Source organism: Poecile atricapillus, chromosome 1, assembly GCF_030490865.1.
Source record: "Poecile atricapillus isolate bPoeAtr1 chromosome 1, bPoeAtr1.hap1, whole genome shotgun sequence".
Lineage (NCBI taxonomy): Eukaryota > Metazoa > Chordata > Aves > Passeriformes > Paridae > Poecile > Poecile atricapillus.
The window spans coordinates 115,209,072-115,235,252 of record NC_081249.1 but is presented as its reverse complement, the minus strand read 5'-3'; the positions used below and the strand labels follow the sequence as shown (position 1 = coordinate 115,235,252).

The following is a 26,181-nucleotide window of genomic DNA, read 5'->3' as shown; positions in this document are numbered from 1 at the left end:
CACCTCACGAGTGAATTGCTAGGAGTGGAATTATTTATTTTTTTTTTTGGAGGGGAAATAAGGGCAAGGAATGTGGCCAGCTCAGTCAGGGGGGAATTACGTGCCTTAGTCTGTTCTCATCCCAAAGGAGTCTCAGCATCCAGGACTTGGACCTCCCCAGCGTCTGCTGGGTTCTTGAATTACTGTAGACTCCTGGGTGACGTTAGGGAAATCAGGCAAGTCTATAATTCATGAACAGGAGATATATTGAATGTGACAGGGAAAACAAAGAGAAATTAGGATCCACAGAATGAGCATTTGTGACAGTAGCAGAGGATTCTTGGAAGCTGGTTGTGGATCTTAGTGGGACCGATGTGCTGCTGTAATAAAGGGAAATAAACCTTCAATATATAATAAGGTGGCTTTTTTTGAGAATTGATTTTTGATACATGTATTTGGTTATATTTTAGTCTAAAAAACAGGGTCTCCTTGTAAAGACATATAAGAATAGAAGGTTTTATGCTTAAAAACAACCATAATAGCCCTTCTTCTGTCTCTGTGGCCACATCTCGTGTTGATGCCACTCCTGGGCATCCTGCATCCTGATCCCCGTGTGGGAACACAGATCTGAGGGATGCTGTCCCTGTTCTCGGTTGTTTTACCTTGTGAATTTTATCTGCCTTTTAAAATGGAAGAGGGGACTACAGTCCATGGCAACACACAGGGATTTTACTTAAAAATATTCCCGTTTTAGGAGAGTGGTTTCACTGCAAAATAAAACTGGCATCTTTTTTCTCTATTCTCCATAAAATCCATGGATGGGAGAGTGGCCATGTACAGACTTGCTGTACATTAATTTTGTTTGTAAAAACGCTGTAATTATACAGCTCTCCTGCCAATTTGGCACAGGAAGACAAGTAAAATCCCAAGCGGAATGCATTCCCCATGAAAAGTCTTTCTGTAGGGTTTTTTCCTCCCTTAGCTTGAACATAATAACCTGATTGGCAAACCATTTAAAAAATGAATTGCAGGGCTTCCAGCATGAAATGATTGGCTCCATAGGAGTTATGGCTTTTGCATACGTGGGGGAAAAATCCAGCTGTGCCGCCGAGATCCGCTGGGATGTCCTCTTGGAGAGCCTGCCAGGCTGCAGTGACCTGGAATGCATCCAGCTGGTGCGTCACCCCTGCTACCAGCGCTGCATTTCTTCAGCTTTTAACTCAATTCCTGCTCTCAGTGGCAGCTGTTTAATTCTTCTGCCAGAGATAGCTTCAGGAGGGGAAAATAAAAAAAAACAAAACAAACTGCAAATGGAGGAATTGTTTGGAATATTGGGTCTAAACATAGATGATGGTGATGGCTGGTTCCATTTTTAGCGTCCTAAAGAAACGAGGCTTATTCAGTAGTGACATCTGCTTGTTGGCTGCTTCTTCAGAGGTTGTGAGTGCAAGGGTCAACTCAGCCACATTTTGATTAAAAACCAAGTTTTGCTCCAGGTTTTGGTGCTTGGTGGATGGGGACATTTGACTTTGGAACTCAGTGGTGATTTCTTTTTGACCACGTGACTGCAGGGCAGGGGGATGGAGAGGAGGTCATACAAAGCATGGGAGCAGGAGAGGTGGAGAAGAAGGTGTGAGCTCTGAGCTAAGGGCAAAACCAGAGCTTAGAATAGAATCATGAGGGCAGAGAATAAAAATCATGGCAAAACCAGGTTGTGCTAGCTCCCCGTTTCAAAGAGCGGCCTACCCTGTGGGTAGGCTACAAGCGGCCTACCCTAGGTAGACTCCCACCAGGAGATGTCCTCTCCTACCCTGTTCCTGCCTCTCCTTGTGCTGCCATGACCATTTGTGGATCACTAAGGCTTAGGGAACGTTTTTGGCTGTGTTATTTGGAGCTTAGATGAGCTTAAGGCGGCCGTGAGAGCGAAGGCCGGCCAGAAGCCCGTCTGAGGCGTGAGTGGCTCCTCACGGCCCACAAAGCTGCTTTGCCTTAAGGAGCCCGGCTCCGGGCAGGATTATCCGGCTGCCTGGGAGAGTGCAGCGCGAGCCAAGTGGGCATGGAAGTGTCTCTGGGAGGAGGAGAAGCACCTCAGTGTCACCCTCAGTGCCTGAGCAAAGGTGAGATATCGAGCTTTTCAGCTCCAGTCCTCGGGGTTTCTCTGCTGCTTTAGGATCAAAGCGGCTCGTTTGGTTGGAAGGGGCCTGTGGGATCATCCAGGCCTGGCTGCCCAAATTCACGGCGTGTTCTCAAGGGCATTGGCCGGGGGCTGCAGGCAGGCTTGAGGCATTGACCACCTCTGCAGGAAGCCATTTCCAGTGTTTGACCACCCTCTTGGTAAAGAAATACTTCCAAATATCTGTCCAAAAGTGTCTGGTGGGACAGTCCTGTCTTGCCTCCCAGCCTGTGGTTTGCCCTCCCTGCTGGCTCCAGCTGACCAGCATCCCCAATTCCTGCCTGCAAAGCCCCTCTCTAGCCACTCCTCTCTATGGATTTGGGTGGATTTGTGCAAACATCTGCTGGACCATGGCTGCAGAAGGCCATGTTCTGCTGGGCTTTGTGGCCGTGTATTCCCAGGGGGAAACCATCAAGGCCGTGTCTTTGGGAATTGTACCAACCTGGAGAATAAAAGCTGCAGCATTACTTTTGGAGAGGACTTTGCCCCATGTGGGATCTGGCAGAAGCATTTCAGGATTTAGTGATGAGGAAATGCTCTGGCTGCAGAGCTCTTTAAGTCGCCCTCCCAGAGACTGTGGGGAGCTCTCGGCCGAGGGAAGTAAACTGGTGACCTGGAAAAAGAAAATGAAGGAAACAAGATTAGTCTGCTCGACAGGGAATGCCATCCTGGGATTTATTTTGATTCCTGTCAAAGTAGCAGCCTGAAAGACTTTATGGAGAGAAAATTTGTGTTTTGTAATTGGAGAGAAAAAAATGCATACTTTTGAGGCATATATGTATATATATATGTAAAAAATACAGAGATTGGTTCCTGGGTGGAAGCTCTGGGAGTGCTTTAGAGAGGCTACTCTGCATTATATCCTTTATTTAGCAACTGTCATGCCCGTTTGTAGGATCTGTAGTGATAGAACCTGTCCTGGGAAACGTCTGAAATCCAAAATCATGAAATATTTAGTGGAGTGTTCGCTGCTAATGGGCTCCAGCCCTGCGCCAGCACCACAGGATCAGTAACAAAAGGCTCTGTGTACCAGTGCCAAGCTGCCTGAGACTGCTCTGAGTTTTGTTCAAGTCTTATTTCAGGTTTTATCAAAAGCAAAATCTGAGTCCAGCAAGGCAGGGTTTGGTTGGTTGAAACCAGCAAAAACTTGTTTTATTTTCCTTGCTCAGAGGAAACCTGGGATATGTCATGTGTGGCATACACAGAAGTGAGTTATTTTTTTTCAGCAGTAGATAAATTGATGTGAGAAAAAATACACAGTATTGATTTTCCTTTTCCTGTGGCTTTTGAGAGGTTGTTAATGCAGCAAGTACACAAGAGCACTCATATGTCTGTCTGCACAGTAATCGCTAATAAATTGACTTTCTTAAAAACAATTTTTAGTCTGTAGTTTCAGTGACTTGATTTGTGGAGTAGATGATATCTCCTGGCACATAATTACTCATTTTTGGGCCGTGTAAAAGGGGGGAGGATAAATTTTCCTGCATTATCTGTAGCACTGAACATCCCTCCTATTACTCATACAGGTTTTTTCTCTGTGTCTTCTTCCTTACTGTAGCTGAGCAAAGAGGTTTTTAAGGATCTGAGGCTTTTTTCAATGTTAAAATTTACAGTACAGACACTTTCTAGAGCTAATTCTTGTGCATTCTGACGCAGCAGTGGTCATGATTGTGACAAGGACAATGATTTATACTCAGGACCAACAATTCATTTCTCTCAGTGTCTCCAGAGTGACTGCAGAGAACTTGTTTTCCTTTGGGAAAAAAAACCCCAAACCTGCAGTAGGACCCATGGTGATAATCATATTAACAGCACAGTGAGAGCAATTTGATGACATTTGATGGATGTGACATGCAAGGCCGTGTCAGTCTGCTGGTGGTGATGATCTGAGCGTGCTGAGGAAGGCACTGGGTAGGAGCTGACCCATGGAGTGAGATGAAGTCTTGGTCTGTGCTTGGGGAATTGTGGTGGGTGTCCAATGGAAGCATTTCTGGTCCTGATGCAGAGGTGGGCACGTGGTGATGCTCAGGAGTCACTGGTGTTCATGGACACTTTGGTGCTGCTCTTTGTTCTTGCTGTTCTGGGCTTGCAGTCAAAATTTGGTGGTCATTAATATTTTCTTCCCATTATCCAGTGCAGGATTGCATTGTGTCCAATTTCTCCTGGATATGGTCTACACAGTCAGTGTTATCTGGGATTTGTTGTCCCAGAGGTTTTGTTCTAAAGCCTTGTAGGTTGCCATGGTGGCACAGGGACCATGTTGTCACTGTTGTGAGAAGAGACAGACATCGATTACGTTGCTCTGAGGTGATTTATTCCCAATAACTCCTTGTCTTGGCAGTCATCTGGTGATCTCAGTTCTCATGACAGTGATCCTTCTTCAGTATTGTTCCTGACAGGATTTTCCTGATTATTCCCCTGGTCTTTGCTGTTGTTCTAATGTCCCACTTGTTTTTAAGCACTTTTCTGGGTTTTGGTCTCCCTTCCCATAGTGGTTCTCAAGGTCCTGCCAAATCATAGATCTCCACTCAGAAACCTTTTTATGAAGGAACAGTGAGTCTGTGAAGGAACAGTGACTGCGTTGTGAGGTACAAAGTGAAATTTAGGACTTGTAATTCTTGCACATTCACAGTGTTGCTTTCCCCCCCCTCCACTTTGTCCTGTTTACAGCGCAAATGGTTTCTGCAGGAGGCCCATGGACATCTGTGTGTTTGGCTGTTTATTGCAGAAGGCTTTTAGTGGGTCAAGGAAGCACATGGAGGGGAGCTTTTGGAGTGGCCTGTGAAATGATTTTGCTTAGCTTTGTTTTAGCACTCCTTGCACAAACCTCTGCTCCCTCCCCTTGGGTCACAGCTTTCCAAGCTGTGCCAGCAAAAGCAGAGTCAGGCTCTGCTAAACTCAAATAAAGCATGGGGCACTTTTAATTTGCATTTGTGCAGAGGTGCTTAATTACAAACACCTCTTGTCCTGCCACAGTACTCCTGGTAGATCCTTGATTGCTCCCAATAGGGAGCTCAGCAGCTTTGAGGCTGGATGCCGTTCCCTTAGATTTAGGAAGGTTTTCCACATCCCTAGGAGTGGTAAAGGTCAGTGGTTTGATGTTCCCAAAGTGCTGGTTATTGAAGGATATAATCATGGAATTGCAGAACATCCCGAGTTGAAAGGTGTCTTGGGTTGCACTGCAAGATGTAACCACAAGTTTGTATTCTGTTACCAGCTGTTAAAACCAGGTGGGGCAGTGTTCTTTATCTCTCCCACCACCCATCCTCCCTCCAGGGGGAAATCTTCTGTTCATGGGCCATTGAGTCTCACTGCATGACTGATACAATTCCATCATCCCACTGCGACATGCTCCACCCAGGGGGAGGAGCCGAGCATTCCTACCTGGATATAATCTGAGATTTGGAACACCACAGTCAGCCTTTCTCCACTGGATTCCCAGAGGAAACCAGGACCCACCTACAGCAGCCCTGGAGCTTCAGAGGAAAACTGCAGCCTTTGTACAGGATCATTGCTTCAGCAGAAGCCCATCTGTCACTGCAGGAGGACTGCAGGCACCATTTAGTGAGAGTGCTAGCAAGACGTGCCCAACAGGGTGTCAGGTTGTATCCTGACTCTGTCAGTGGTTTTTGTACTACTGCATTGTATTTTAATGTTCCTAGGAAAGAACTGTCATTCCTACTCCCATATCTTTGCCTGAGAGCCTCTTGATTTCAAATTTATAATAGTTTGGGGGGGAGGTTTACATTTTTCCATTTCAAGGGAGGCTCCTGCCTTCCTTAGCAGACACCTGTTTTTTCAGACCAAGACAGAAGGATCATTGGAACGATCATTGTGTCCAAATCCTGGCCATGCTCAACATAACCCCAAGGATCCCGCCATGAATCCCACCCCAAGGATGTGTGTGAACCCTCCCCGAGGGTTCACACAGACCAACACTTCTAAACTCTGTCTCTCCAGGATTTGGTAGGTGGGGTAGCAGGCACCATCTGTAAACCCATGGATGAATTGCAAGGAAGGCTTGTGGTAAGACAGCAAAACAACCCCAAACATGAGCTATTGCCTGAGGAAACATGGGAATCCCCATTAGAAAGATTTAGAAAACAAATCTGCCAGGAGTTTGGGTCTTGGAATTCCATCAGGGAAGTCACACTTTATATTCTTCTAAAGATAAAAAAAACCCAAAACAAAAGACCAAAAAACCCACCAAAACCCATCCTGAAAGTGCATTGCACATCTGTAGTATTTATATGCCTAGAACTGGACATCCTCTTGCAGTGCACCCATATTCTCTCAAGAGATGGTCCCAGGATATTCCAGGTCCTATTTTGGACATGCAAGCCTTAGATCCAACTTGGAATTTGCCAGGGAAGTATTTTCTACTGAAATACAAATATCCCCTTCTCACCCCCTCAAGAAACATTAAAACCTGTTTGGAGGAGTGAAAATGCAGTACAACATTTAGCTATAAATTGAAGATTTCCAAGCTATGTTGACTTAGAGCATCTGTTAGTGAAACACGTCTGCTCTGCAGACAGTTTTTGTGCTTGTGCTGTGCAAGCACATTTCAAACAAGCACAGCAAATGTGCTGCTGAGAACAATCCAGCGGTGCTGCTTGGGTCATTTAGATGACTTAATAGGTCTTTTCTTTTTCCTTGCTATCTGTGTTAAATCAATGATTCATATAAATTATGCCGAAGGGAGTTAATTGTTATTGCATGGTATAAAAAGCTGCCAAACTAAGGGCAAGACTCTGATTGCAGTGCATGGAATAAAATGGAGCTGTGTTCTGATTGCTGAAAGCATAAAATGGCTGAACCTGTCACCCTTACCAAAAACAGCCTGGACTGGAATTCCTGTGGAAACAGCAGCAGCAAAGGAATTGTAGAGGCAAAGGTTTGGTGACTGGTGTGTTTGGAGGTTTTGGTACATTTGGATGTTCTCCAGAACACGCAGCAAACATTAAATGTGAAATAGCCAGTTCAAAGAACTGTGCTTCTCTGGTGCCTGGATTTCCAGAGGTATTTAGGAATTTAACTTTGTTGGTATAGTGGGAATTGAGCGCTTAAATATCTTTGTGAGATTAGACTGTGGTCTGTATAATATAGTTTATTTCTTACCTCTATAAGAGGAGCACTGCTGCCATTCTCTCTTGTGGTCCCCCTGGCACATTTTTAGGGCTGTTTGAAATGGAATTAGTGCTTCTCAGGGTCTGGAGCTTGATGGTGGCTTTTCTAGTGTTTCAAGGTTGGACTTGATGATCTTGGCTGACTTTTCCAGCCTTAAGGATTCCGTGGTTCTCAGAGGGAGGGTGCAGCAAGGACACTTGAAGACAAGCTCAGGTGCTACCTTTTGCTTTGGAGTATTTCCACTGTAGCCAGTGGAGAGGCAAAAGAGGATCTGTCACGTGTTGCTTAATTTTGATGTGCATCTGCACTAAATCTGACATGGTCCTTTCCTGGGGAAGCTGCATTTTTACATGGAAGAAGGTAATACAATGAGAAATTCATGGAATCATGGAATGGTTTGGGTTGGAAGAGACCTTAAAGCTCATCCAGTGCCACCCTTGCCGTAGCAGGGATACCTCCCACTATCCCAGCTTGCTCCAAGTCCGATCCAGCCTGGCTTTGGACACTTCCAGGGATCCAGGAGCAGCCACAGCTGCTCTGGGCACCCTGTGCCAGGGCCTCCTACCCTCACAGGGAATAATTTGTTCCAAATATCCCTTCCATCCCTGCCCTCTGGCAGTAGGAAGCCATTCCCCCTTGCTGAAGTGGGACTGTTGAAACACTGCCTGTTGTATGAAGGAGAATGGGAAAAGATACACTTGTAGGAATTGTTTGGAGCCAAGTCCAGAGTTTTCTGTGCAAGGAAAAGTAGTTTTCAAATGGGAGTCACCACTGGGAAATAAAAGAGAGGAGTGTGTGGAATGTGCATGTGTAGGGTAGGATGGAGGAGGACAACATCGGGGAGATGCTGTTAAGAGAAAAGTGTTTTGAATGAAAAGGTGGATTTGTGGAGCCAATGGGAAAGTTCAGGAGCACCACAACACACTAAAAACTTGGGAAATGGCAGGGCCAAAAATGAGGAAACCCACACTCTGCAGTGACTAAATAATTAATAAGGGACCATTTCTGGCCTGCTTGGTGACCTGACCCGACTGCAGGAACTGAATGTGTGGCGTAAGGATTAATGTGCCTTAGGCAAGGTCCGTGCTGAGATTGGAACAGGAAATTATTAAAGTCCTTTGCAAAAGCTGGAGGAAAGCTCGTTATTTTGCTCTAATATTATCAGGAATTTTTATAATCCATGTGCAGTGTTCAGGAAGTAAGTGAGTGAGTGAGTGTTCAGGAAGTGAGTGTTGGGGGGCTCCCCTCTGGTCTTTTTAAAAACTGGGGAATATTACTCTAAATTTTGGTGAGTTTTCCACCAGCACTGTAATACCTGTCCCTGTGTGGCATAGGGAATTAAGTGAACAAAAATTAAGTCTACAGTGACAGAAATTGCCAATGACTTCTAAAGGAAGGAGAGATTGGGACTGCTTCAAACAAGTGCTTAATAAACCCCAGTGAAAGAAATGTTGACTTAACTCATTTTTAATTGCTTTTAAGCGAGTTTGTTATTGAAAGTAATTAAAGGCCTTGAAAGATTGTGGGAACTTTGGGAACACCTCTATGGAAAGGCAGTTACTCACCTTAAAATAATTTTTATTGCTACCTAATCTGTCTGAATCGCTCAATTAATTACTTAATGAAGTGTGGTTCAGTGCGGATGCTGGTCAGGTATGGGAGAATGTGTGTGTGCTTTGGGTATAATGGAAGGCAAAACACCTGATAAATAGTCAATTATTGCTTTGAGAAACTTTATGGATAAATAAAAAAAGACCAATTGGTTTTGTGAAGCCCTTTTTTGGCCAGAACTCCTTTTCCCAAGACATGCATGAGAACTGGAATGGGTGAATTTTCTAGAGCTGAAAGGTTTCCTTGCAGAATCACAGTTTAAACAATGTTTTCATCAGTGTGGCTCAGCTGGTTTTTCAGATGGAAATAACTCCAGCAGGAAGTGTCTCTGTCAATACAACAATCTCCAAATTGATTTTGTTGTCATGTTTCCATTGAGGACGGTGGAGAAAAGATTTTAACGCAATGCTGCAGTAGAAAGACCATCCTCAAGGGATCAAGAGCTGTTCTTAATCTGGAATTCAGGTTGAGAGAGAGAGAGGACTGTGCCCCTCTGCCCCTGAGCTGAGGTGAGAGCCCACCTGCAGAGCTCTCCCAGCCCTGGGGCCAGCAGCACAAGGAGCTGGAGCTGCTGCAGAGAGTCCAGAGGAGGCCCCAGAGCTGCTCCAGGGCTGGAGCCCCTCTGCTCTGGAGCCAGGCTGGGAGAGCTGGGGGTGTTCACCTGGAGAGGAGAAGGCTCCAGGGAGGCCCTTTAGATACTGGAAGGGGCTCTCAGTGCTTGTTTTCTGTGCTCTATTGACAATAGGATCTGTCTCCCCAAACTCTGCTACTCAGCAATGCATTGAGCTGAATGATCCTGATACTGCAATTATTCTGAGTTTGGAGATTGAAGAAAAACCCTTCTCAAAAGATGGCCCATGTAAATTGTAGTAGATTATTAAACCGGACTTCACCAGAATTTACTGCCCTTTGCTTTTCTTAACACAATGAAGTGAAAATCAAGAATGAGGGCATTTATCTCCAGGGTGTGTTTTTCTGGATTACAAACTTCGGCAGATGTGGTGCAGAGCGATATTTCTTGGCAAACCGGCGTGTTTGAAAGACTGGCCTTAGAGAAATGAGTCTCTTTTAAATAGAACTAAGTATAAAAGCAAACCAGCTCTCACTCTGTTTAAGTCTCTCTTATCTGCTGGTAGGAGTTCAGATTAGAGTGTCTGACTTGAATATCTTGTATCCACCCATCCTGCTGCTGCATCGACCACAGCTCGACACCTGAAATCCAGGGCTCAACAGGAGCAGGGAGCCCAGTGCTGATATTTTAATAGCAGTTGTCCTTTTCCTGCTCTTTGGCTCCAAAAGCAACCCCTCCAGTTTTCCAGGGGATTAGACTCCTTTTTTTTAATTATTTTAATCAGTAGCTGTGAGTAAGTAAAAATGCGGATGGGATTTGCTGCTTTTCCTAAGCTCGGTCTGCCCTTCTGGCCTTCTGCTGGCATCCTCCAAGTGGGAAAGTTATTCTAAGGATACAGCAGAAGTGATGTCAAGGGGAGGTGTGGTCAGGGGTGACATTCAGAATCCTGAGGTGTGTCACTTGTCTTTCTTGGGGGCCGAGCCAACAGGATGTTCCTGGAGAAAGGACGATGCCCAACTTTGCCAGTTTAATGATTTCCTCATTTTTCTTGCCCCTTGAGTTCTCACTTTGAACCCTGCATGTAAAAAATGAAGGAGGATCTTGGGATATTTAATACTCTGGAGTTTCAAGAACCATCTAATTTTAGAAGCTCACTGCACACCTGGAGATGTTGAGTCATTGTGTGTGGTTCCATGGAGTTTTCCTGGAGGGACGTTTCCCGTGGTGGATGTGTGCAAGGTGCTGCTGAAGCACATGGCCCTTTTCACCCTCTTCCTTAAAAACTCCTTCCCCTCCTGACCAGCCAAAGCCATTGCTGATGATTCCCAACAATTCCAGTTCTTCCCCCAGATGGCCAAGATGGGTGCTGGAGATGGGTCTCTGGCAGGAGGAAGCTCAGGAGCTGGAAGCAGCCCTGGGAGCCTTTCCCTCCTGAGCATCATCAGTGTTTGGGAAATCCAAGTGCGAATTCCTGCTGGTGCTGCCCCTCTTGCTCCATGCCAGTTCTCCTGGCTGTGTCCTGTTGTTCCTAACTCCAGGGTGAAGCTGTCCCTGGGAGCTTCCCTCCTCCTGTGCCGCCTGTTCCCGGTGCTGGGCTCCCTGGGCTGCACCGGTCCCGCTCTCCCAGGGACATCTGGTGAACCAGATCAGGGAACAGCAAACCCAGGTTATTTTTAACCTGGATCTCTTCCCTAATCCAGGTCTCGGTACAGCTCCAGAGCAGTCCTGGTGGCACAAAGGCAATTGCCAGTTTTTAAGGAGAGAAAGACGGGAAGGCGGTTCCAGCCAGGAATGACCCTGTGGTTTCCTGCAACGTTCTCTGCCTTCCAGAATTATTTTTTTCCATGCCTTTATTTCCTGCTAGGTATTTGAACAGATGTTTTTACTTCCAGTTGCTCCAGGTGGATCTTTAATTATTTTTTTTCTAAATGTGCCCTGAGCAGAATGGAATTTGGATCCATACTGGATAATCTGTATATATTCATTAACATTTTGCCCTATTCTTCCAGAATTTAGGTCTTAAGTGCATTAGGCTCCATGACGAATGTCTCTAGTATCCTCTCTGTGGTGTCTCCTTGCTCACAGCTTAATACTGCAGCCTTCACTATTGCCTTTAAATTCTGTTCCTTTAATTCCATTCCCTGTATGAGTAAAGGTATCTGAATTAACCTTCACAATGAACCTGCCAGGGCTTTTCCCAGTGTCCAAATAGATTCTCATTAATTCATCTTTTGTAATGCAGGGAAAGGTTGTGCTGGAGTGTTTTGCTTTGATTTTATTTTATTTTTTTTTAAATAGAGGAAAAGGTCACACCGAGGCTGCTCTTGCTGAAAGGTTTATTTTTATTTCTAAGACAACGGCTGCATGTAATTTTTAATGCTGCACTTCCTGGAGGTTGACTGTTGTCAGTAGTACAGTTAATATTTCCTTCAATTAACAATAACCTTAGATAATGAAATTATTTTCTTTTCATTACAAAGTCATTTGTGACTTAGAAACCCCAAGGTGCCTTATAATATATAATTTGCACGAGTGAAAATAATTATACCACAGTCAATTCTAGAAGAAGTTTGGGAAAATTGTTGAAAACAGGCAGTAAAGGAAGTGGATGTTGACTTTTGGGGAACTTTTCCCTTTCCATTTTGTGGGGTTTGGTTACTCAGAGGGCTAAACTCAAAATGTTGTGGAATAGGATTTAACCCTGCGGATTGTCTGACATTTGCTGAATGTTTTTATCTTCAACTGATAAGCAGTTGTAGGGTGTATTTTTATGCTAGCACTATTTTATCAGAACCCTCTGCAATCTACCAAAGCAGGTGTTTTAATCACCACATCCTAATTAACTCGATCTATTTTATAATCTGTCTACCCAGCTCCTACCACTGGAGTCAAATTTTGTGGAATGAAAATAATGAAATAATGAGGAATGAAAATAATGGATTAAAAGAGAAACAGAGAAGAATAATTGTAATAAGACTATCATTGAAGTGTTGCTACTAGAACAAAAGAAGAAAACTAAATTTGGGGCATAGGAGGGAGGACAGAATTAAAAACCTTGTTTTGCTGCTTGAAATAGCACATGGAATTGATGAAGATATTAGGGAACGAGCTTCCCTACTTAGTAGCTGCAGTAATCTTAGGAAATATTAAGGGATTTAATCTCTTTTGTAGCAAGAAGATAGTGGGAAGGGAAGGAGGAATTCTGGGCTGCAGGAACCCGCTTTGGTGTCTTTCTTAACTTGGTAAGAAAGAGACAGAAGGAATTTTTATGGGAGCTTGTAGTGACAGGACACAGGGAATGGTTTCCCACTGCCAGAGGGCAGGGTTAGATGGGATATTGGGAAGAAATTCTTGGCTGTTAGAGTGGTGAGACCCTGGCACAGGTTGCCTCACTGGCAGGCAGGGCTGCTTTTTTCTGTATTCTTGAAGTTTTCCCTGACTTAATCCCAGATGACACTCTTAATGAACAAGGTTGTGCCATCAGGACTTCTCAACATTGTGCTGTTTCCCTAGATTTTCCAAATTAATACCTTCTCAGAAATTCATTTGTTTTTTTTCATTCTTTAATGAATGTCTTTGCACTTCCACTCAAAGACACTGACTTGGACTGACTGGTTTTTTTGCAAATACATCAGATTTGGTCAATCCTGACTGTTCCCTGCCACTTTTTGAGTGGTGGCAGAGAGCAGGGATGTGTGCTGGCAGCTGGATAGCCTCCTTCTCTGCAGCTTATCACAGCTTCTCTCTGCAGCAGCAGCATCCACTCACTCTGAACTGAACCATTTTGACTTCTGGTCAGGAAAAAAACAGAAATGGAGCCAAAAAAAATACCAAAAGGCTTAATCTGCTGAATGGCAGCACAATGCAAGCAGGTATTGATGCTGTAGCAGCTAAAGAAAGATCCAGCGCCAAGGTTAATGAGAGGTGAGGACTGTTCTTCTCCCTCTATGTAGCAGCCAGAGCTGAACAAAAGGGGGGATGTTTGGAGAATCCCATGACATTAAAGGCTGTGGCAGTGCTGTCCTCCTGCCAAATCCTGGAAACCCTCTGGACGTTCAGTGCCATGCACCTTTAGTGTTTGTAAGCAAGAGCCTATGGACTTCCATAAAGATGTGAAAATATTCCAAAATGGGAACTTGGAGTCAACTGAGGTATCAAAGCAGCTCTGAAATGAAATAATAATGATAAAGGTGAGGGGATTGAGGTGGGAAAGCAGCAGCAGGAGTGGTTGGTGGTCCCGTGGTTGATGCTGAGCCTGGTGCAGCAGGCAAGGCTTGCTTTCCCAAAATCCAAGGGGGGAGGAAGATGCGAGGGAGGTGGTTTTCTCCCCCATTTGCTTGAACATTTATTTTCAGCTCCTTTCTTGCCACAAAAGGAGTAATTTGTTTAATTTTACAAAATGTTACTGAAGCTGTTGGAAGTGGAGCTGCAGCCCACGTCTTCTTAATAAATGAGTGTGTATATTCCTGGAAGGAAGTTAAAATGGGGCTGTGTTATATTTGGTACCTTCTGAAGCACTGAGGCTACTTTGAGTACAGAATGTGCTCAGAGAAAGACTAATTTGCCACTGCAGAGCTTGATGGGATGAGATTTGTCAAGTCCTTGTCTCTGCTGAAATTCACTTATGCTTTCCTCTCTCTCCTGAAGATATTTTAGGGTTCTGTCTTTGAACTGAAGGGCCATAAGAACAAGTCAAAAAGCCTGAAACCACAATTAAATTCCAAGCAATGAATATGCATCTTATAATGTAGAGTTGGAGATGTTCCTGACCCATTTCCCTGAGTGTGCTCACGCTCCTGCTAGCACCAGTGTTGAGATGATTGGGACATTGGAGCATCAGCAGGGTGGGTTTTGACTTCTCTCCAAGGATGCCATCTCTGATGGCAGGTGGTGGCTTCCTGCAGGAGGCAGGAAAAAGAAAGATTCAGTAAAAATGAAGATTTTACTGTTTTGTGTTCATTTACAGAGTCATGCTGTTTCGTTAGCTGGCTTGAAGGGTCTGGCAGTGTAATTCTACAGGGAAAGGTGGGATGTATCACCACTCCCAAAGAAAACCTCAGTTGTTTTACTGGATTCAATGTTTCCTGCCTCCTGCTTTCTCCCCCAGAGTGTTTTTTTGAGTAAATGTAAACTAATACAGGATCAGTGGTTAGAAACCATGAAAAAATATTTAATGTAAACCTTTTGGTACTGGGTTGATTAAAATAAACAACTGTTCCGAGGAGCTGGTCCTGCTTTGGGAACAGTAGGGTTTCTGTTCCTCCCTATAATGCATAAAGCATGTGGAGTGCCTTGAGAGCTTTTTTTGGGTGCTGCACTTCATTTTGAGGGATTGCATTTTCAGTTCTCTGAGCTTTTGTGTCAGCTGGGAAGGGAGGATGTAGGAGTAACATGTAAAACTGAGGCTAAAACCTGTTTAGTCCCAAATTCTGACAAATAGCTGGTAAACAAGTATTTAAATGAGAGCTTGGACTTTGTTTTCTCCCTCTGGAAACCTGGGAAGGCCTTGGTCTCATTGCCAGCTCCAGTATCCCTTCCCTCTCCTCTTATCCTGCGTCTCCAGTGCTCCTCTTTTTTTTTGCCTGCATTTCTTACATGTCCCATTTCTCCTTCTGCTCCAGTGGATGTGAAGACCACTCTGAGCTGGGAAGAGCCTTGTTTTCTTCCAGCAGGTTTTCCTCAGAGCCTCACGGGTGTTTCTCTCTCTCTCTCTCTCCCTGTCCTTGCTGCTGCAGAGCTCTGGAATGCTGTGAAGACTCCCTGCCCAGGCACACTCCTCTCCGGATTATCTCCATCCCAAGGAAGCTTGTATCCAAGAGGTACCAATTCATCCTGTCTTTGTGCCCTTCAGTTGTAGCACTTGGGTTTAGCTACTCCTCCCAAAACCTTTTCTCTGCTCCCTTCAGACAGGAAAGCCTTGGGTGCCGTGGAGGTTGCAGCTGTTGCTGTTTGATATGGTTCGGACTCTTCTTTCTATTAAATGATCTTTGCTGCAGAAGCACTTTACATTTTAAAATGAGAAGTGATTTCTGGGTCAAGAAATGCATAAGCTGAAGCTCCAGAAACACTCTGTGCCTGGTGTATTTTATTGTGTTGATTTAGAAAGTTAATAAACATCAGGTCTTCAGCAGCCTGGGTAAAACACACAGTACTTATGTGCTGCTCCTATAAAGAATTGTGAGAGGAGTTCTTTTTTTAGTGTTTATTAGTCTTAATATCTTTCTAGTAAATAATGCATTTTTGTTTTATAATAAAAAGGAGACTTGTGTTCATTAGCTGGGTCAAAATCCCCGGGTTGACAGAGACACTGTTCTTGATATAAACTTCTGTCATTTGCCTAGAGACAGGCAAATTGTTTTCTAATGGTTTCTATTTCTTGGGAGAAGAAAGCTGGAAACAATGTTTTCAAATATAAACTTTGCAGTGTAATTCGGTTGGAGCAATTTATCTTAACTCCTTATTTTGGTTTACAGTGCCTGGCATGATGAGACCTGAGCAGGTCAAGCCCTTTGAGCATATATATATATATGTATGTATGTATGTGTATATATATATATATATACACACACATATATATAAGAGAATTTAATTTGTTATAAGAGTGGGAGAGCATGATCTTCAGGAGCTGTGAAACAGGAACAAACCCCCTCAGGAAATCCCTCTGGGAAGTATGCTGGGAAAATGTCCCTGTGTGCCTGCCCTTCAATTTTCCCTCAGGGATTCACACTTTCCTGTTGGGCAGACAAGACACAGGGATGGCTGAGGTTTCTGTCTGACCCATCCAGCTGTTCTTGTGCAGGAATATGGAAAAACAGGGTTGGCTCTATGTTTTTTTCCATTTTATATGTTTTGCTGCTCACTTAATGACATGAACTTTAAATGTCAGCTGCTCCTGGGTCTGCTGCACTGCATTGGGATCAAACCTTTGGGCACACTCTGACTCTTATCCTTACAATAATTTAGCACTCCAGCCCTGCTTTGGGAAAAACTGCCCTTAAATCAATACCTTCTCTTTAGATACAGACAAAATCTGGGTGTTTCTTCCTCTACTGCCACCCCAACTTGGGTGGGATGGGACAGAAAATGCCAAGGATTTCAGAAAAGCTTTTCCTTGCTTGTGCCAGCCTTGAGGCAACAACAATGATCCCCTCTCCATCTTCTGCTTCCCCTTTCTCCCCTCTTCACGCTAGACAAAATGATAAATTAAAAAAAAAGGGACTCTGATGCTGCTCCTGCCCCTTTTTTCTGTATGGTTTCCCCTGTTTGGGCTGTGTAGGTTTTTGGGGGTCTGAGAAGCAGAAATCCAGGGCTGTGGAAGGAGAGAGGCAAAACCAAGGGTGGGTTTGATGGGTGGTGAGGTGGGAGAAGGGACACAAAGACTGGAATTGATGGGAGATCCAGAGAACAAGATCATGTTTCAGGTGAGAATATGTCAAGTGTTGGTTTTGCATAAGAAAACTCCTGCTCCAAGGGCTCCTGGTCCAATCCAGCTCCAGTTTAAGAAATTTTAAGCTCAAGAGTGGAATTGATGGAGCCAATAGAGACTTGGCTGACCAAGCAGATGGGGGTTGCTCTCTAGGCTGTGATTGCCCTGTTGGGGATCTCCAGCAGCCACTTCAGATATTTACTTTTGGGTGACTTTATCTTGAACTGAATCAAGATAATCAGCCCTGTTAGACTCAGTGTCCATTCAGAAATCAAAAGGTGGAGGAAACTGAGTCAAACTTCAGTGTGTGAGTGCTCCATGTCTTAGCTTACTTAGGTTGTTTCCTGCTTGGGAAAGCACTCCCCCATATTGTAATTGAAATTCCAGCAGCTAAATAGTTAAACACGGTGTGTGTGTAAAATCCATGTGTTTCTATAAATACCTCTCTTATCTCTGTAATGGTTTGGTTTTATGTAAATATTTTTAAATGTGCTTTTACATTGGGCTGGTTTTTATCCAGTGTGTGAGTGGAATTTGGAACTGGGCCTGGACTTTATACTTCTGCTCCTCAACATTTCTGAATTCATGTGGAAAATTTCTGGACTTTAAGTCTCCTGAGCATTTCTGCCAGTTTGGTGGGATCTTCACTGGGCTGGGAATGAACTGAATCCAGAGCTGAAGTGCAGCATTTTTCCAGCAGCTCTTAGACACTTCAATGCTGTTGAGAACATCATTTAGTGAATTTTTTCAGCACAGGAGTAAATCCTTTGTTCACAGATCTGAAGTTTTCTTGCATTGCTAGCTCTAGTTTTGGAGAACAAAATTCCTTTCAGAGAACATGTGATATGGAAAATTATTTCTGTCAAGCCAAGTTATGTGCTGCATCCAGCTCTGGGGCCCCCAACATCAGGAGGATGTGGAGCTGCTGCAGAGAGTCCAGAGGAGGCCCTGGAGCTGCTCCAGGGCTGGAGCCCCTCTGCTCTGGAGCCAGGCTGGGAGAGCTGGGGGTGTTCACCTGGAGAGGAGAAGGCTCCAGGGAGAGCTCAGAGCCCCTTGCAGGGCCTGAAGGGGCTCCAGGAGAGCTGGAGAGGGGCTGGGGACAAGGCCTGGAGGGACAGGACACAGGGAATGGCTTCCCACTGCCAGAGGGCAAGGTGGGATATTGGGAAGAAACTCTGGCAAAAACATTTTAAAAGGTGTTTTTTTAGAGTGGATCTGACTCAGAAGTATTTGCAAGGGTGTCACTTAGGATGAAATGCTGCGTCCTTCATCTTTAGAAATTTATCACCTTACACAAGGAAGAAGTTTCCCTATGTGATATATTACAGCTTATTTAGGTACCTCATGGAATCCCCAAATAGTTTGGGTTGGAATGGACCTTAAAGCCTGTCCAGTGCCACCCCCTGCCATGGGCAGGGACACCTTCCACTATCCCAGGCTGCTCCAACCTAGCCTGGAATATTCCCAGGGATCCAGGGCCAGTCACAGCTTCTCTGGGCACCCTGTGCCAGGGCCTCCCCACCCTCACAGGGAAGGATTTTTTCCTAAGATCCAGCGTAACCTCTTTGTCAGATTGAGAGTAGGCTTCATTTCCCCTTGTCCTGTCACTCCAGGCCCTTGTAAAGAGTCTCTCTCCATCTTTCCTGTAGGTTCCCTTCAGGTCCTGGAAGGTCACAATTAGGTCACCCCAAAGCTTTTCTTTTCCAGGCTGAGCTATCCAAATTCTCTCAGTCCTTCCTCGCAGCAGAGCTGCTCCATCTCTCTGATCAGCTTGGTGCCTTGTCTGGAACTGCTCCAACAGCTCAGCAGCAGCAGCTCTGTTCAAGGACTCTGTAGCTGAGGTGAGCTTATGGGAAACATCCTCCCTGTTCCCTCCACCTTTCCACAGCGCCTTCCTGCAGTGTGCTCCACATTCCTGCCCTCACAAAAGCTGTGCTGGAAGCAGGGGCCTTTCTCTCAGATGTATAATTCAGCCCCTCTTCCCGGCATGCCAGCCTTGTTTGTGTTGATGAATGAATGTTCCCTGTGTACAGCCTGCAGATTACTCTGCTCCTAGAGTACAGTCCTGCTCAATGTACCTGGTTCTGATTAAGTGCATTTGAATTTGGGAGTGTGCTTAATGAGCTACACCTTTCACAGATTCTTTTGTTAATTCAGAAAAGCTGCCTGCTCTGATTTATGGCGCCAAAAGGGGTAAACTGCCATTAAAAGCATTAATTAGTCTTGGTTGACTGCACAAAGAATAGACTTGGTGTGAGCCAGTTTTTGATTTAGCCCTTTGATTTGTGCCTAAGCTTGTTAGAGAGTCTGTATCTCTGGCTGTCTCATGCTGGATTGTATAATTGGAATTTTGTGTGAAATTCTTGGGCTGAAGGAGCAAGAGCCAATTATAATCAATAAAGTTGTAAAGCAATTGGGCAGAACTTTGCAGATATTTTAGTACAGAAATGTTCCTTTTTAACACGTGGAAGTGAGAATTTGGGATTGGCAGATTGGCAGGAATGATATCCTGAGGGTTTGCCGTGAACCCTGGTTCACTGTTGGTGAACCTCAGGAAGGAAAATATTCTCAGGAGCCTTGGATTTTCCCATTGTGCAGCACTTCAGATGCACGTGAATCCCAGAATCCCAGAATGGCTGGGGTGTTGGAAGGGACACAAAGGTCATCTAGTCCAATCTCACTGCTCAAGCAAGATCCCGAAGGGCAGGTAACCCAGGATTGTGTCTACAATCCTTGGGATTGAGGGTTTTGACTATCCCCAGGGAAGAAGACTCCACACTCCCTCTGGGCAGCCTGTTCTAGTGCATGGTCACCTCACAGTAAAGCTCTTCCTCTCCTTCAGGTGGAAATTCCTTCATTCCAGTTTTTTCCCATTGCCTCTCGTCCTTTGGTACCACCCAGCATATCCAAGTGGTAGCACTGGTGGTTTTTCTTTTCCTCTACATCTGTACCCATTTTCTACAGGCTAATTGGAAAAAACCCAAAAAACCCTAAACCCTGGAACATTTTGTTGTATCCTATAGTATATTGATGAGTGCATTTCATTGTGTGGTAGTTCCTGTACTTCCCAATACTGGCCATCAATTCTCCATACAAAAGTTTGAAAATTAATTGAAATGCAAATCATAGCCTAAGCATTCTTTCCAACAGACTTTCCATAATTATGCTTGACTGCAAAAAAACAATTCCACTGCTATAATTTTGGTAATTGCCTCTGGTCTGTTTGAGAATTAAGATTTCCCTCTGTCTGTATAAAGTTTCCATCTCTCTTAGATATTATCTTATTAACTACTCCATAAAAAGCAGGTTGGATTGGGCTTCCATCCCAACTTGTCCTTAAGGAGCCAACAGTTGGATCCTCCAGCTCTGCCTTAATTTCCTGGCAGAACTGGAAGGTTCCTTCTCCTTTTCTTCTTCCTGCATGCCTGGAGAGATGATGGTGGTACCGTAGGACTTTGGAATATTGAACTGGAAATATTCTCTGGATATTCAGAGAGATGGGAACTGCCTTTAACGCACATTTTTAGCAAAAATTGATTCCTAACAGCAGCACAGATCTGAAATGTCAAATATCTTTAGAGGCACAGAGGTATTTAAGAGCAGTATTCCCTCCTGCCTTCCCTGAACACATCCAAGTCCTTGGGGCAGTGAGTTTCCAGCATCTGCTGTGTTTGGCAGATGGATTTTTGGGTAAGAGTGAAAGCCTTTGAGCTTCTGTTCAGTTTTTCACTCTCAGTGAGCACATCCTTGGAGAGAAGTCCATCATGTTGGAAGCACTGGAACAGCCAGGGAAGTGTGAGCTCCCCATCTCTTCACAGCCGCAGCCTGGGCTTGGTTATTCCCAGCTCCCACAAATGTTCCTGGCTTTGTCTCTCCATTATTTGTTTTCCTTTCCCATTGAAGGAAGTGGTTGTTTCCAGTATGAGAAGCATTAAATTGTCTTAAGTGCTTTGTTTGCCAAAGTAGCTCTTTGAAGTGGATCTTTCAAGTTTCTTATGTGATCCGGGATTTGATGAGACACATTTTAACCCAGCAATCTCATGGTGGGCAAGGAAGGGAGGAAGGGAGAAAGGGAGGGTGGAAGGAGGAGAAGGAACCTTCTAGTTCTGCCAGTTTTGATTCTAACTCACACAGTTTTCCACATACCCTTTTAACACTTGACTGGTGCTGGAGCATCCAGACGTTACGGGGTCATCCGTGGGATCAGCAGGATCTCACTGGTCAGCTTTTCCAAGCATGTCTCCAGCATTAAATCTCAAACTGGAAAGGTAATCCCCTTGGGAGGCTTGACCTACTCTTCAAATTACTTTCTCCTGCACTTATGAGGCTTTGGGTTTTACTCGGATGGTTTTTTCCTCCTCATCAAGGCAACTCGTTTAATTGCTGTGACTGCCAGGCAGAAACCTCACTCTCACTCTTACAGACCTCCTTTTCTTCAGCTCCTTCATAATAAAGTGGTTTTTGGAACAGGGCCAGGCCTTCAGCCCAAAGTGTCTTCTGGTTTCATCTCAAACAAGGAACAGCACAGCCAGATTGCTTCCCTAATCCCTCTTCCCAAAGACAAAGGTGTCAGCACTGTCTAGACATTGGTGTTCCAAGTGCTCATTCAAGGCTGAGGGTTCCCCCTCTCTCCCTTGCATCCCACATAATTGTCCTCAAAGCCTCCTAATCTGCCATTGCTCAATGGGTGAAATCCCCATACAATTTGGGATGGATGTGTCCAATTTGGGAGTAGGTGGTCTGTTCCCCTTTGGAGCAGAGTCAATAAAACAGGATGAGTGAGTTCTTGCTGCTGTACAGGCCAAGCATTTAAAAGCATCTTTTTTTTCCCCATATTCATGCTGTATCCAGTCAGGAGATATTACACAGCAGCTGTTCTTAAACTTTTGTATTTCTTTTATGGTTATTTAATGCCTTTCTTTGGGTCCACATTTTGCAGCTTTTCCATGGGGGAGTGGGTCCTTACAAACTACAGATTTGGAGTAGGAAAAGTAACAATTTAGCTGGTTTTCTGGTCCTTTGAAATCTTCCTTCTACTGATGGCAGGTTTTGACCTCTTCTTTCTTTGGAAGTGTTCTGCTGGGAAGTTTAGCTAATGGGAGATCATTAGGATCCTGTTTAGATTTGGTTGTGGTCTGGCTGTGTAACAGAGAGGTTAGGTACAAAAAATTGGGAAAACTGAAGACAAATTGATAGCAGAGCAAATTCACAATTTTTTTCTGCCCAAAGTTCTCTCTCATTTTGGAGTTCCTTACACACATTTATTGTCCATTTTTTGTATTAAAGTGTGAAAATAGTGTTCTCCACTTCAACCAAAACAGTCAGTGGATTCTCTCACAGGTGTAAAATGCTTTTCCCAGTTTGTCACCATCCTAGAGGAATTGATGTCAGATCCATGAAGGTGCTGGCCATGCTCAGCTCCACACTGAGTCCCATGGCTCGCATGGATCTGCAGGTAGGTGAGGTGCTGCTCAGAGCCACATCCACACTGCTTTTAAATCCCTCCAGTAATGAGGACTCCACCCCTGGCCTGGGCAGCTGGGCCAGGTCTGGACAACCCTTTTGGGGAAGAAATTTTCCCTGGGAACAGAGCCTGATAATTCCTTGGCACTTCAGCATGCTCCTCATACCTGTCTGTCAGTCTTTCTGGCTGTCACAACTGGCACCAAGGAGAATCGTTGTGTTGTGTGTGTTCTGTACAGCTGAGTGTGTCATTTCAAGTTAAAAATAAGACATTTTTAATGTCGAGATTGCAAAGTTCAAAAAGCAGAACAGGGGCTGGAAGTCAGTAACTGCACCTTCAGTTTGGTCTATATTTATGTGAGTCCTTATCAGCAGGAATTCTGCCCAGGATTCTCTCCCTAAAAAGTCATTCATCCATGAAAGGTGTTTTGGTTTGAGGTTTGAGGGCTATGGCAATTGGGGGATAATTAATTACTTGTGAGGCCAGCTATAAATGAAGTAGCTTGTTTCTTCTCTAGGCTCTTCTCGGAGCTCAGCTTGGTCTAGTGGAAGGTGTCCCTGCTCATGGAAGTGGATGGGAATGAGATGGGCTTTAAGGCCCCTTCCAACCCAGTCCACTCTGGGATTCTATGGAAACAAGCAGCACTCTACATTTGTGGAGCTGCTGTTGCCTTGTCTTTGGTTAGGTTGGGTTTGAAAGATGTTTCTTCTGCAAAAGTGCCTGGAAAAGAGCTGATTATTCATCAGAAGTTACTAATAAAGGGGTTTGCTGCTGTTCCCAGGTACTGCTTGAGGATTATTTAGACAGTTCATTAAAGGCTTGGATAGGGATTTACAAGCTGATAGCTTTGGTTCCTCCTGTGGACTCAAGCTGGAGCCCCTAAATATTTTGCATTTAACGTTGAAATACTGTGGGATTTCAGAGTGAGGAGCCAATTCTCTTGTTGGTTTAAAAAGGATTACAGGCAGAGGGTTTGCAGACTGGGGACAGTAACTGGGGGTAACTGTGCTGTATGGGAAGACCACTGCAGCTTGTTCACATTACTCCTCCCTTCCATTTATGCTCTTCTTGGGGTGGAACAATGACCCCGGAATGTCACCAGTGCATCCTTGGGCTCCCTTCCCCCAGCTGCCAGAGTGCAGGAATGGCAAATTCCCATCCCCACGTGCTCATGGCCTGCCAGAGCATCTCACTGCAGTTCAGTTGTGAATCATTGCTTTATTTGTCACGTGCAGCTCCAGCTGGAGAGCCTTCAGTCGGAATTCGCGGCGCTCTGCCAAGGCGCTGCATTGTTGTCGGAGCCCCTGTGCTGATAAAACACGTCCTGACTGCACATTATTGCATCCATGGCGCTGCATTCCTGCATGTGAGCTAATTAACAAGCCTAGGAATTTGTTGGGTTCAGCCCTGGGGATTACAGAGTGGGTGTGGGTGTTCTAAACTGTTAATCCATATATTTTACTGTTTGAAAAATTCATTTTCCTGAGGGTTATTTGGCACTGTAAGTGCATCAGCAGGATCTCTGTAACACAATCAGAATATATTCTACACAAGAGGAAACGGGTATTCTTTTTCCTCAAACAAAAACACAACTTGCTTTACGAGGAAAAAATTTTCCTTTGACAACCTTAAAATAATTCATTGGGGAAAAAGAAAGCTTTTTGTTTTAGGAAGGTTTTGTGTCTGCAGGATCCCAGCTGAATGCCACATAGAAATTGACTGGTGCTAATGTTGATGTAAAAAAACCAAAACAACAAAAACCAGAATTGCTTGGACGGGGGAGGTTATCGGTCAAACACTGCTTAGAGAAATTGTAGTGTGCTGCCTTCAACACCTCACCGAGGCGTGGGATGGGCAATAATGTGAGCAGAGTGGGCAGTGTAAGATCATCACTTTTCTCCTGATAATTTAACTAAATCAGTTTATACCAGGAATATCTGTTGGTGAAATGAGAGGAGAAAATTATCCTTACACTTATATTGTCCTTGTTCTCATCTCCCTGCTCCAGAGCTTGCTGCCAGTGCAAGGAGAGCATTGCAGGATTCCCTGTGGCTCTGCCTTCCACTGTGTGTGTTTTTATAGAGTTCCTCCTCATGTCTGCTTCTTTGATTCTGCTTTTTCCTCAGAAGGCCACACACAGAGCTGAACCTTCAGTTCTCGTCACCATTGTCATCTTTTGTACTATTTTCTTTATCCTTTTCCTGTCCCACCTGTGAAATAGGTGTGGTTGAAATAAAGAAAACCCAAATGCCAGGTTTATGATCGGGTTTCTGTATTGCTCTGCTGTGGCTCACAAATGAGGGTCAGCCTCAGAACAGACACTAATGAGTTTTGCTGGCTCTTAAATGTTTTTGTAGGCTGATGAATTTAAAGCAGAGGGAATTAAAATGTAAAGGTGCATCTGGGAAAGGGTGTCCCACATCTGCTTCCTGGGGCCCAGCAATGGCACCAGAACGGGCAGGAACTGGAACCAAGGAAATTCCACCTGGACATGAGGCAGAACTTTTGCCCTGGGAAGTGCCCACACATGAACAGATCATCCAGAGAGGTGTGAAGTGTCCTCACTGGGGATATTCCAGAGTCCTCGGGACACGTTGCTGTGCCCTGTGCTCTGGGATGGCCCTGCTGGAGCAGGGAGATGGCACCAGATGAGCCACTGTGGTCCCTTCCAGCCTGACCCATCCAGGAATTCTGTGATCTGGAAGATTCCAGAGCCAAGCTCCAGGTGATTTTTAAAGAACCAAACCAGTTTCAAATGTCATTCTTCCCTCAGATTGTTTTGCTCCAGTGAAGCCACCTGATTGAAGTAACACACCTTTGTATTTTAGAGAATCCCAGACTGGTTTGGGTTGGAAGGGACTTAAAAAACCTTCCAGTGCCACCCCCTGCCATGGGCAGGGACACCTTCCACTGTCCCAGGTTGCTGCAACCCCTGTCCAGCCTGGCCTTGGACACTTCCAGGGGCAGCCACAGCTGCTCTGGGCACGCTGTGCCAGGGCCTGCCCATCCTCACAGGAAAGAATTGATTCCCAATATCCCATCTACCCCTGCCCTCTGGCAGTGGGAAGCCATTCCCTGTGTCCTGTCCCTCCCTCCCTTGTCCCCAGTCCCTCTCCAGCTCTCTTGGAGCCCCTTTAGGCATTGGAATTTAGCTTAGAAATGCTGTTAATTTTGAAAAAGAAAAAATTAAGTGCAGTGTGTAATGCATTTTTTAATCATTTGGCGATTTTGTTTTCATTGCATGGATACAAATATTACAGCATTCAAACTAGCATTTCAGAAACTCCATCATAAGTGATTTTTGGATAGCCAAAAATTGCTTCTAGGGGATCTTTCTAAAACATCAGCCACTGCAATAGGAGCAGGATTTATTATTTCATTCAGCAAATACACATTACCTTGTATCTCTCAGCAGATGATTTCACTCTGTGCACTTCTCTCAGGGCTCTATGAATCTCCCAACTTAATTATGACTATTATGAATAATTTATTCTCCACAAACATTGCTTTGTCTCTTCTGTCTCTTTCCCAGTTTCCACTGCTGGTCCCTGTAAAGGATCTGGGAGCACCTTGCTGTCACCCTTTTTGGAGTCTGAAAATCCCATGTTTAATAAAGGCTGTTCCCTATTGCTTAACTGCTCCCTAATCCATAACATTCTCTTTTCCTATTGTCCTGGAACTTGAATTTTTTAATAGTGTCTCACTGGGGCTTTTGTAAGTAGCTTTTTGTAGTGGTTTATTCCCCAGTACTGGACTCTTCAGCCACAATTGAAGGATTTGGGTTGAGTTATTTTGCTTCCCATGCTGTGTCTGTTTATTTGAGTGAG

At 44.6% G+C, this 26,181-nt stretch overlaps 1 protein-coding gene across 4 annotated transcripts in view; it reads left to right on the top strand.

Moving 5' to 3' along the window:
* Nucleotides 1-26,181, top strand: part of FAM168A (family with sequence similarity 168 member A) — a 127,719-nt gene that overhangs the window by 24,725 nt on the left and 76,813 nt on the right. For 2 of the 4 annotated variants that reach the window (XM_058833554.1, XM_058833392.1), the window contains exon 2: nt 15,200-15,283. The exons of the other annotated variants lie outside the window; for them this stretch is intronic. The gene's annotated coding sequence lies outside the window, so the exon portion shown is untranslated. The remainder of the gene's footprint in view (nt 1-15,199; nt 15,284-26,181) is intronic. 4 annotated transcript variants of the gene reach the window in all.